Source organism: Cervus elaphus, chromosome 5 (assembly GCF_910594005.1).
Source record: "Cervus elaphus chromosome 5, mCerEla1.1, whole genome shotgun sequence".
In the NCBI taxonomy this organism is placed as follows: Eukaryota; Metazoa; Chordata; class Mammalia; order Artiodactyla; family Cervidae; genus Cervus; species Cervus elaphus.
Genome location: NC_057819.1, coordinates 22,505,280 through 22,517,302, shown reverse-complemented (window position 1 = coordinate 22,517,302; position 12,023 = coordinate 22,505,280). Strand labels below are relative to the sequence as shown.

Below are 12,023 nucleotides of genomic sequence, written 5' to 3'. Positions count from 1 at the left end.
TGGATGATTAAAAGTGGAAGAGGAAGGCTAATGAGTCAGGTAGAGAGAGACAGTAGCAGGTGAAGAGGCGGGAGAGACTGGAAGCATGGGAAGAATCCAACTCACCATGACTGGCTTTGAAGATGGAAGAAGGGGACTCTGACACAAATAATGAGAGCATCCTTTGGAAGCTGAGGACAGTGAACAGCCAGCCAAGAAACAGAGACCACAGCCCACAAGAAACAGCCTGAATGAGCAAAAACTTTAGTCCAGAAGGAAAGCAGTGCTGCTGACACATGAATGAGACTCAGATTAGACCTCTTTTTTTTTATAATACTTTTAAAAAATATTTATTTATTTATCTGGCTGCATCGGGTCTCAGTTGCAGCACACATCTTTGTTGTGTCATGCAGGATCTTTCACTGTGGCATGTGGACTCAGTAGTTGCAGCAAGCGGGCTTAGTTGCTCTGTAGCATATGGGATCTTAGTTCCCTGACCAGGGATGGAACCTGTGTCCCTTGCATTGGAAGGCGGATTCTTAACCACTGGACCACAAGGGAAGCCTCAAGTTGGACTTCTGACCTGCAGAACTGTGAGGCAGTGAGCTTGTGTTGTGTTACGGCAGGAACAAATGACTAATGGAGACTTACAGAGAAAATACTGTTTTGCCTAGAGGACAGGGCTGGTCAAGCTCTGGGAGACCCATGAGTCACTACGTGTATCTCTGTAAGGAAAACAGCAGGGGCTGCATCAGATGTGTTCATCAATGAGCTGCAACATGTTTGGTAGGTCGGGAACATTAAAAACAGGCAGTACACCAAACCCCTTCTCCTCTGAGGGCACTGCCGCAGATGGGCCATCCTGCCTTGGAGACGTCCCAGGCACAGGACTGTGTATGAAAGTGAAAGTTACGCGCTCAGTCATGTCCGATTGTTTGGGATCCCATGAACTGTAGCTTGCTAGGCTCCTCTGTCTGTGGAATTCTCCAGGCAAGAGTACTAGAGTGGGTTGCCATCTCCTCCTCCAGGGGATCTTCCCAACCCAGGGATTGAAGCCAGGTCTCCTGCACTGCAGGCAGATTCTTTACTGGTTGAGCCACCAAGGAAGCCCAGGCCTGTGTATAATTAACCATAACATCAAAAGAAAGCACCCCAGAGGAGGGAGCCCAATATGTCTCCTGTGAGCCCAGTCTCCTGGTGTCCTGTTCCCAGAAACCATCCAGCCCAGAACCCCACAAGGATGAAAAGTTTTTAGGAATTTTCGAGATGCTGAAATAGGCAGAGTTGAAATTCCAGGAAGTGGAACTTCCGATCCCATCTTACGAATGCCTCATGAAGAGAAGTGGACCTTCACCAGCTTATATTCATCAAGCCAAGCCTCGCTTATCACCCCAAGCCTCCTCCTCCAGAAAGGCTCCTCTGGTTTTCCACGTGGTCTGCACTGTCCTCGTCTTCTCTTTCTCAGGTCACTTGCTGTCCACATCACTTCCTCAGGGGCTTGGACAGTAGCTTGGGGGGCCAGAGAGCTCCCAGTTCAGAGTTTCCATCTTGCTTGCAGCTGCCATGGAGGTCCTTTGCTGACTTATGCTGACAGACAAGTCTTCTTTGGTTCAGTAAGAAAATTCTGATGCCTTCTATGGAAGCTCATTAGTACTGCTTCATCTCATTCTATAACTCTGAAAATAGAATGTTAAATTCTGCTATCATATCTATTTCTGGATTCATTTATTCAAAAACCACATTTTTGCCAAGGGAAGACAATTTGTTAATTTACAATTTGCCCTCTCTCTACCTCTAAAGAATCTGTGGATTTCATGAGGGCCAGTATTATTTATCAGAGGAAAAAATAAAGAGAGAGATTAGAGAGAGACAGTAAACAAAAGGGAGGGAGGGAAGGAAAGAAGGAAGGAGTTAAGAGAAGGGAGGGGGAAAATTAACCAGAATTTGCACATAAGAGATGGTCAGAAAAATATCTGTAAAATGAACATTGCACTCTAGCCATCTCTAGGAACTACACAGCTCGGTGGACAACCCCCAAAGGAGTCGGCAATTAACAGATTCCTTGAGTCTGAATCAGGTATCCTTGGCCCACTGGGGCTAACCATCAAGGGGCTGACTTGGGTACATCTAAGCCTCATTTATCCTAATTTCTGATGATGGAGAAGTTGGGGGCCAGTTGGTCCAAAGGCAGCCATGGCTCCTGGTTCTAGATATAGTTCTGGTGATGCACAGACCAGATCTTAAATAACACTGAGTCACCAACTGAGACAGCTATCTCCTTCAAGTTCTCCTTCAACCCTCTGTACCGAGACATCAAGGAGAAAGTCTAACCCTTCTCTAACACTGGCTCTTCTCTTTTGAAACAGAGAGACAGCAGGCCTCCGGCGCAGGCCCTTTTGTAGGTAACAGTACCTAGGTGGAATCCAATATTGTTTCTTTGCATATGTGGTATTTATATTTATGATTACCTCTTCTTTATCACAAGCCAGTTTTCTGTCTATGGTGGCGGATGTCAAGTTTCCTTTTCAGATGAATTTATATGTTTTTTCAAGTGAGCTGACTTAAAGACAAATGGTAAGTCACTGATTATACATGGAGTGCATATCATGGTTAAGAAGATGGTCCATCCTTGATACAGCAAGAAAACAAGACCATCAAAATGGTGGATGGCTGCCATATGGAAACATATGGAGACCTCCCTGGTGGTCCAGTGGGTAAGACTTTGCCTTCCAATGTAGGGGGTGTGGTTTCAACCCCCGATTGGGGAGCTAAGGCCTCAGGCCCACAGGCCTCAGGGCAAAAAACCCAAAACATTAAAAAAAAGAAGCAATACTGTTAGAAATTCAATAAAGACTTTTAAAATGGTCCACATCAAAAAAAAATCTTTAAAAAGAAGAAAAGAAACACAAGATAAAGCACATCAGTATATCTGAAATGATAACTCACCTCTAATGACAGACAGGAGGAAGAAACCTTTCCCAGAATTAGACAAACACTCTAAAGGTCCCACACTCATTACAGTTTTATTTGCCGTGTCACCCATTCATTCTGGTGTTGACAATCCCACATACTTTATTTTTGGATCAGAGTCTTACACTACTAAATTCAACTATTCACTCAATAGATAGGTATTGACCACTGAGAGGACATGTGCAAGCCCAAAGCTACACAGGTAGTTTAGGGGTGATTGGCATTCACATCTTTGTAGTCAGAATTTGGTCCTCATTCACTTCTAACCTCTCTGCCCCACTGTCCTATGATATTCCTCAGATGTGAAGGGTCCCTCTGTGATGGAAGCAAGAACTGTGATTAGAAGTCAGGAACAAATTTCCCCAGGATCTCTTTCAAACTTTCTGGGTACCAAGACCAATCCAATCCCAATGCAACTTTGCCCACCTTCCAGCACCACACACCATCCAAACCACATGTTATGGCCAGTGCTGAAAGCTTCCCAGGACACTGTCAGATTCAGGTACCGATAACTTAACCTGAAACCAATTACATGGGGTTTTTTGGTTGTTGGTGGTGGTGGGTTTTAATATTTATTTATTTGGCTGCTCCAGATCTTTAGTTGGGGCATATGAACTCTTAGCTGTGGTATGTAGGCTCTGGTTCTCTGACTAGGGATTGAACCCACACTGCATTGACAGCCCATGGTCTTAGTCACTGGACCACCTGGGAAGTTCCACCAACTACATGTTTTGGAAGAAGAAATTAAATTCCCCTTGAAATGGGCAATTCTGAAATTCAAACTGAAACAGAGATGTAACTAACATGTGAGCAGAAAATTCACGAGATAGAAAAATGGCTCACAAACATATGAAAAAGGGTTCAGGCTAACTTATAATTAGACGAAGTTTAAAACAACATCAAGATACACTTTCTCACCTAACAGACTGGCAAAAATTAAAAAGCATGCCAACACATTCTGTTGGCAAGGCTGCAGGAAAATGGGCATTCTGGTGTGTGGATGGCGAGAGTCCCAGTTGGCACCATCCTTCTGGAGGGAAATTGGTAATACTTAAGAAAACTTCACATGCACTTATATTCTGACCCAGAAATTCCACTTCTAGGAAGCCACTCTGAAGATATTCCTCCAAATATACACAAAATCCATGCACACAAGTTTACTCCTTATAGCACTGTTTGTAGCTACAAAATATTGGAAACAATAAAAAAAAATTCCTATATAGGGGAGGGGTTGAATAGCTGGTAGTAGCACACCTGAAAATGAAGCATTATACAGCTATAAAAAAAGAATGGGGAGGCGGGCTTCTCTAGTGGCTCAGTGGTAAAGAATCCACCTGTTAATGCAAGGGACATGGGTTCGATCCCTAGTCCGGGAAGATCTCACATGTCATGGGGAAACTAAGCCTGTGTACAACTACTGAGCCCACAAGCTGCAACTACTGAAGCCCAAGTGCCTAGAGCCTGTGCTCCACTTGCAACAAGAGATTCCACGGCAACAAGAAACCTGAGCACTGCAACCAGAGAGTAGCCCCTGCTCACCACAACTGGAGAAGGCCTGCACACAGCAATGAAGATCCCGTGCAACAATAAATAAATCTTAAAAAAAAAAAAGGAATGGTAGTGGGATGCTAACAGCAGGGGAAGCTGAGTAGTAGTGTAGGTCTGCTGCTGCTGCCGCCGCTGCTAAGTCACTTCAGTCGTGTCCAACTCTGTGCGACCCCATAGACAGCAGCCCACCAGGCTCCCCTGACACCCTGGGATTCTCCAGGCAAGAACACTGGAGTGGGTTGCCATTTCCTTCTCCAAGTGTAGGGCAAGGCAATCCTTAAAACTCCTGGTATAGTACAAGAATATTTTCCATTTAAACTGAGCAGACGTACAGGCAGCCAGACTTCAGACGAAAACATTCAGACTGAACCTTCAAAGTAAACCTTTAAATTCTCCTTGCATTTCAAATACAGAAAAGACAAGTAAAGGTGACGCAAATCTTCCATGAACTTTAATTATGGATAGGTTTATGACATCTCCTAAAGACTGATTTACAAGAAATTTAAGACTGTGTCCTCTCTCTCTTGAATCATGTGGCACATCCCTCTGGGAATTCTAGGAAGTTTAGACTTCTGGCCCTTCATACCTCAAGCAAAATGTAAGACAAATTTTGTCTGAAAGCTTATATGGAAAGTCATAAACATCAGCTGGCAGATCCTCATTTTGTCACAGAGCCAGCTGACCACAAAATGCTATATCAGAATTTAGAAACACATTATGAAGCCACAGGGACGTGTATTGACAAATGCCTCATGCCTGGACAAGCTATCCTCCCTCTGTTTAATCTTAAATTCAGTGCAAAGCATCAGCCTTCTTTCCATCAGTGGGTGTTACCACCGATGTCCACGTACTGAACGAGAAATGCAGCTCTATTTGGTCCCATATTTCCTAAGATCGCTTTCACACTTGTCACTACTCTGACTAGGAGCCCAGGAGAGAACTAAGTGCAGAGTTTTGGAAAAAGAGCCAGAGACCACGGTGTGCACCAGAGAGAAGCTTCTGGGTGAATATCTCCCAACCGGGCGGTGCCAACAACGCTGGCTCTGTGGGAGGCCCAGAGAGAGCTTCAAGGGTGACACGATCTTCCGGAATCCAGCAATTCACCAGCACCATGAATTCTTGATGACCAATAATCTCCTCTCCAGCTCTATAAATCTGTCATTTCAAGAACTGTTAAATGCATGGAAACAGAGGACATATGGCCTTTTGGTGGGGGGAGGGCATTCACTCAATAGAAAACACTTGAGATCAATTCAAGTTGTCGTATAACAGTCCATTCCTATGGATGTTCTACATGTTAACTATGAACTTGTTAAAGAACATGTGGATTGTTTCCAGTTTGGGGTTATTACAAATAAAGCTTCTATCAACATTCATGTACAGGTTTTAGTGTGGATACAAGTTTTCATCTACCTGGGACAAATAAATGCCCAGGAGTGCCATTACTGGCTTGCATGATAAACGTGTGCTTGAATTTCAAAGTGCCCAACTATTTTTCAGATTGGCTGCACCATTTTATATTCCTACCATCAAGCATGAGAGAAGAAAATTGAAGCTTCTGGACAGGAACTGGTATCCTCATTTGGACAGGAGTTCTAATCCAATGACACAGTCAGACATATTGGAAAAGCACTACAATTTGCCCACAATACTTGGTCTTCCTAATCTATTTCTACAACATAGAGAAAAGTCTGTTCTTTAGATCAGCTCAGGCAAATTATATACCTCACGTGGGCTTTTGACTTTCAACTAAAATTAAACTCATGCATTTGCTTTAAAAGATTTAAAACTGACATTCAGCTCAGAAGTACAACTTTCTTCCAAAAGAAAAATAGTAGCCCATAATGAAGGCTAGTATGTACAATCAGCAGCCAATTAGCTTTGACTATAAACTGTTGTTGCTGTTGTTTAGTTGTTCAATCACATCCAACTCTGCAACCCCATGGACTGTAGCCCACCAGGTTCCTCTGTCCATGGGATTTCCCAGGCAAGAATACTGGAATGTGTTACCATTTCCTCCTCCAGGGGATCTTCTTAACCCAGGGATGGATTGCATCTCCAGGTTATCTCTTGTGTTGGCAGGCGGATTCTTTACCACTGAGCCACCAAGGAAGCACTTGAATATAAATAATGATGCGTAACAACTCACCTCTGGATTGTGAACTTGAGCTCCTCAGACAACACTGTGGCTTCTTCCAGGAAGGCAATCTCTGCTCTGAGGATGGGACACATCACAGGAAGAGAATTCATGGTGAGAACAACCTTTGTAAGGTGTCAGCGACCTCCACAGTCTTCAACAGCTAAGCAGGAGGATGAAGGAAGGAAAAAGAAAGATGCTGTGCTGTATCAAAAAGCAGTTTACAAATGAGGCTGAGAAATCTGAGTTACTTTTCATGAGATGTCATATATATGTGAAAATAATCTGTTCTGTAACTTGCAAGCACATGACTCTCCACGGTACATGAGTAATGCAGCTTCATCCTTGGAGAAAGCCTACATACTACAGAGTGTAAGGTGGAATTTGCGTGAGCGCGAAATTTGCATATGACTGAAATGTATTCTCCTATTCTATTCTCTTCTCTCTCTCAGAGTTCATTTTCTGAGAACAGCCAGGACCCTGAACCCACGCATCTTTTTAAATCTCATGCCCCTTCATCTTTGGGTAAATCTGCCTTGGGGTCCAGGTCTTTGCCCACTTAGACTCTCAGCCCCTGGACCTCAGAGCTGGGATCTGTTAAAGTCCAACTAGTAAAAGGGTTTGGTCAAAGTCAGTCACAGAAATTAACTCAAGGACTCTCCTGAGACACACAACGAAGGGAAACTCGTTCCAAGGAGGAAATCTGATGCTAATGCAAGAAGCTGGGAGACCAGTACACAGGGGCTACCTGAGCTATCCACACGAGCCCACACGAGAAGGGAGAGAAACCCACCCAGATCACGCAGCCTGCTCACAAGTTGAGAGGAGGCCTCCCCAAGGTTGAGGTTCTTCTGTCCTGCCACCTTAAATCTTCCCCTGAAGCTCTGCCCTGAAACCAACACTTGCATCTCATTGGGCAGATTGCAGTCATGTGACCATTCCTTTCTGCAAGGGTGTCTGAGAAATGTAGTGTTTTATTCGAAGCTGGGTGTGTGTGTGTGTGTGCGTGCGCACACACATGTGCATGGCAGGGGTTGGGTGGGGGGGTGCACTCAGTCGTGTCCCACTCTTTGGGACTCTATGGACTGTAGCCCACGAGGCTCCTCTGTCCACGGGATTTCCCAGGCAAGAATACTAAAGTGGGTTGTCATTTCCTTCTCCAGGGGATCTTCCCCACCCAGGGATTGAACCTGAGTCTCTTGGGTCTCCTCCATTAGCAGGCAGATTCTTTACCACTAGCTGCCACCTGGGAAGCTGGGCTTACTGAGAGGCAAACACTATGTGGATGCTATAAGTAAAGAAGAGGGGAAGATGGTTACAGGTAAAGTAACTGTTGGGCCTTCCTGGTGGCTCAGCAGTGAAGAATCTGCCTGTAAAGCAGAAGACCACCTGCAATGCAGGAGAGGAATGTTCAATCCCTGAGTGAGAAAGATTCCCTGGAGAAGAAAATGGCAACCCACTTGAGTATTCTTAGGAAATTATTCTGGAAAATTAACAAACAGCCCTACTAGGAGGTAATCTAGGAGCCTTACTAGCTTAAAATGGCTCCCTGTTAAGAGCAGGGAGAAAGGGAGGACAATTTTGCTTTTCATTATATGCCTTTCTGGGTAATTGATGTTTGACGCTAAATAAATCGCATGTAGTCCCATGAGCTGAGAGAATTTAGCAATACTTCCATTCAATGTGCAGTTTCAACATGCAGTTTCCTCCCTCTTGCCCCCGTTTGATAATTACACTTGACATATTTGTTCTAGTTTCCCAGCAATTTTCTCTGGACTGGATCAGGATCTGGACTCCTGGTTGACTTAAAATAGAATTTCTCAAAGTGTTTCTTTTTTCCTATACAGTCTCCTTAAATAAAAATATCTATCTGCAGTGGAAATGTGGGGGGGGGGCGGTAGCATTAGAATAGTGATGAAGAAATAACTTTCTCAAGATGAGGACTCTTGTCACAGAGTGTTGGCTGGCCCAGTTGTGGAGTGACTCTTTCAAATAGCAGATCTTAGAAGACTGTTTCACCTGATCTTGGCACCTTATTATATTTTTTACATGTAAGGGCCTGCTTAATTGAGGATAAATTTCAGGGACACTATACAGTCCATTTTGTTTAAACACCTTACAAAAATCCATTCTCTTCATATGAGGATGTCAATTTCTAGTCTGCAAGTATGGAGTCAAAATTACTCCTGAAAAGTACCCTACATTGCCCATAAAAAACAGAATGATCTCACCTCTTAGTAAATTCAAAATAGCCAGCTTTTTCTCAAGTGTTGTGTTAGACTGTTGTTTCTTTGGCCCATCTGTATATGAACCTGAGTTTCGGCACATTAAAAACAAAACAAAAATGATACACATACACACACATGTAACACATGCACACATACGTACAGACAGAAACCCATTTCAAGACTAGACTGACAGAAGGAGAATTTCAAGTTTCAAAGAGAGTGGATTTCTCTTGAATTTCAACTGTGCATAAGAACTTCTGAAAAGCAAATGTAACTTTTTAACATCAGTTGGCAGTGTGTATGTGTTTCTATCATAGTGCTTCAAGCCCAGCTTAAGGAGTCTCAGGAAAGAGAAAAAAAGATTCCCATTAAGTTGAATTTGGCTTTTTGACCATCAGGTAGCACAGGGGCTGGAGTGGAACCTGGGCCCGGAAGCAAGATTCAGAGATGCCCGGCCCCACTGACAGTTTCACTCATGTGGTCCTGCAGACCCTTCACTCCAGGGCAGGAGGCAAGAAAAACACATTTTCGCTTTTTGTCCTCCTGCATCCCAGGACCCTGGCAGAAGTTGTGCCCGACCCAGAGGGGCTAAGACCTGGCTCCTAGCTGGTCCCTAGAGCCATGAAGCCAGTGCTGAGCAAGAAAGGGTGCTTGATGCCAGCTATGCCTGGAGCTTGAAGATCACTCTCCCTGCTCCACCTGCCTAATCCGCACGGTGACCTCAGCCCCAAGGTGCAGTATGAAAGTAACAATGGTGTGCAGTATCACCAGCTGGTCAGCTAGCCAATGCTCCGGGCTTTGGGCTGTGTCGGAGGTCCCGTGATTCTACTCCAAGAGGCAGCGCATTCCCTTTGTGGACAGGGAACTGGGGTGAAAGGTTTCAGGTATGGGACTCCTGGGAAGCCCGGTCCTGTTGCAGCAGCCACCAGCGTCTTTGGGCCCGACCAGTTCCTACCTGCAACTCCTAAATCACATCGGACCAAATCTGGGGTGTCAGGAGGAGTCCCAGAATTCTGCCAAGCTCGAGTTTGAAGTAGCTGAGTAGTGAGCGCGCCTTCCTCGGTGATCCAAGAGCTGCTCTAGCACCTGGGGTTGGACGCAAGGGGTGCAAAAAGCCAGGCTCTCCCCCTGTGCTCCGCACCCCTAGTTTGACAAGCTAAGGGTGCAGATAGGGGGTGGGGGCGCTAGATGAGACCCCCAAGCTTTGCGGAAAGGGATTTCACATAACCGGACCCCACTTCCCGGATCTTAAGTGCCAAAATGTGTTCAGTGTGAGGTGGGGGTAGACCCCGGGAAAGTAGGGTACAGTTAAACGCGCTCCCTCGGCCACGCCCCCTCCTCACTTCAGAGAACAGAAAATGGTCCGATTCCAGGTGCATCAGATGGTTTCAGGTTGAAGATCCTAGGAGGACCAAATTTGCCCCCATTCCCCACCTGCCTGCCCCAGGGTCTGCCCACCCAGGGAACTGGTCCGGCAGAGGCGGAGCGCTGCTGGTGGCGTCAGCGCCCTCTAGGTTTCCTCAACAAATTCCAAGTTCTAGAGACAGACGCCTCCGCCGCCTCCTTACCTTCGTCCTGCAGGGGCCCTGTGTTTGGAGCGCATCCTGCGTCCCTCGGGTTCACGCCGCCGGCCAGTGGCTTCCCCTGACCCCGAATCGACACGGGCAGCCGAAATGGGCGGGTCCGGCTGGTTCTCCGAAGGTCACGCCGGATCCCCGCTGAGTGCTCCTAGCCCCGGCGGCTCTGGCCCTAGCTGCTGTAGGCGCCGGGAACCCTCAACTTTTCTCCACCTTCTGTGGCCTCAGGCGCTCAGAGATCCGTCAGGGTTTCAGCTCCGCCCCACCAGGCCCCCGCCCCGGTCCCGCCCCTCTCTGGCCACGCCCCGGCCACACCCACGAGTGCACAGTCCTGGACCCGCTCCATCCGAGGGACAAGTTGCAAGTGCGCCCACCCGCAGACGAGCTTCCCTCTAGGGACCTTTGGGAGAGAAAGGGAAGGGGAGAGAGGACGCTCAGAAGTTCTCTTTTCTGCTGCTAAACCCTACTTTATTCATCCCTTTGCCTTACCTTTCTGAGGCATAGATAGCCCACATAAGTTCTGATCTGGTTCTCCAAGTCACTGCGGGAGAGGGAAACTGGGGAGGATGGTGGACATGGCCTCGAGATGTTCAGATGTCTGGAATTAGAACGGGGTAAAAACGCTGTGTGTGTGTGTGCGTGTGTGTGTCTGTGTGTAAGAGCACAGCCCTGGGAAATCGTGGCTTCCTCGGGAAGGGGGCTAGACGGTTGAGATTGGAGAGAAAGAAATTCTACGTGGCCTGGAGAAGAGAGTAGCTTTTCAACCAAAAAGGTTAACTGTAAAATACTGATTCTTATAGTTCTAGATGCGAGCAGAGAAATAATTTTTAAATAAATTATGGTAATTCTCCAGTTTTCCACTTCATACTGCTAATTCCCAGTGCATCCCTCTCCCAGCCCCTACCCCCTCACTGGCAACCACAAGTCTATTCTCCATCTTTGAGTCTGTCTCTTTTTCACAGATATGTTCCTTTGTGTCATATTTTAGATTCCATGTATAAGGGATATTATGTGATATTTGTCTGATTTACTTCACTTAGTATGATCATCTCTAGGTGCATCCATGTTGCTGCAAATGGCATTATTTCATTCTTTTTATGGCTGAATAATATTCCATTGTGTGTATATATATTATATATGCCACATTTTCTCTATCTTTCCATCTGTTAATGCACATTTAGGTAGTTTCCACGTCTCAGCTGTTGTAATAGTGTTGCTGTGAACATAGAAGTGCATATATTTTTTTGAATTATAGTCTTTGGAACATGTTTAAAATCATATTAGCTATTTAAGCCTCTGAAAATCACTGGGAAATGGGAAATAAAATGTCTTCCATTATTTCAGACTGAGGGATTGGCTCTTTGACTTTCCCTCCTGTCAGGAAATATAATTTTTAAGAAGCCAGAAAAAAAATGTGCCTTTCTCTCTTACTCCCTGATCTACTTTCATTTTGCAGGTTCATGATTTACTATTCTCTATATTTGCTATTTCTTTCCTTTATCCATTGAATGTCACCCTCCCAGCTGGAAGGTCAAATTCAGATTCTGGATTAAAATGCAATGAGCTTGGACTTCCCTGGTGGTC

The 12,023-nt window shown here is 45.5% G+C and overlaps 1 long non-coding RNA gene across 1 annotated transcript; it reads right to left on the bottom strand.

Annotated features, from left to right (window-relative positions):
• Window positions 1-1,020: 1,020 nt before the first annotated feature.
• On the bottom strand, window positions 1,021-10,641 carry LOC122693298. Its single transcript, XR_006340854.1, has 3 exons — window positions 10,431-10,641; window positions 6,647-6,797; window positions 1,021-1,655 (listed from the first exon to the last, which is right to left on the bottom strand). It is a non-coding gene; the product is annotated as an uncharacterized LOC122693298 (long non-coding RNA).
• Window positions 10,642-12,023: the final 1,382 nt, after the last annotated feature.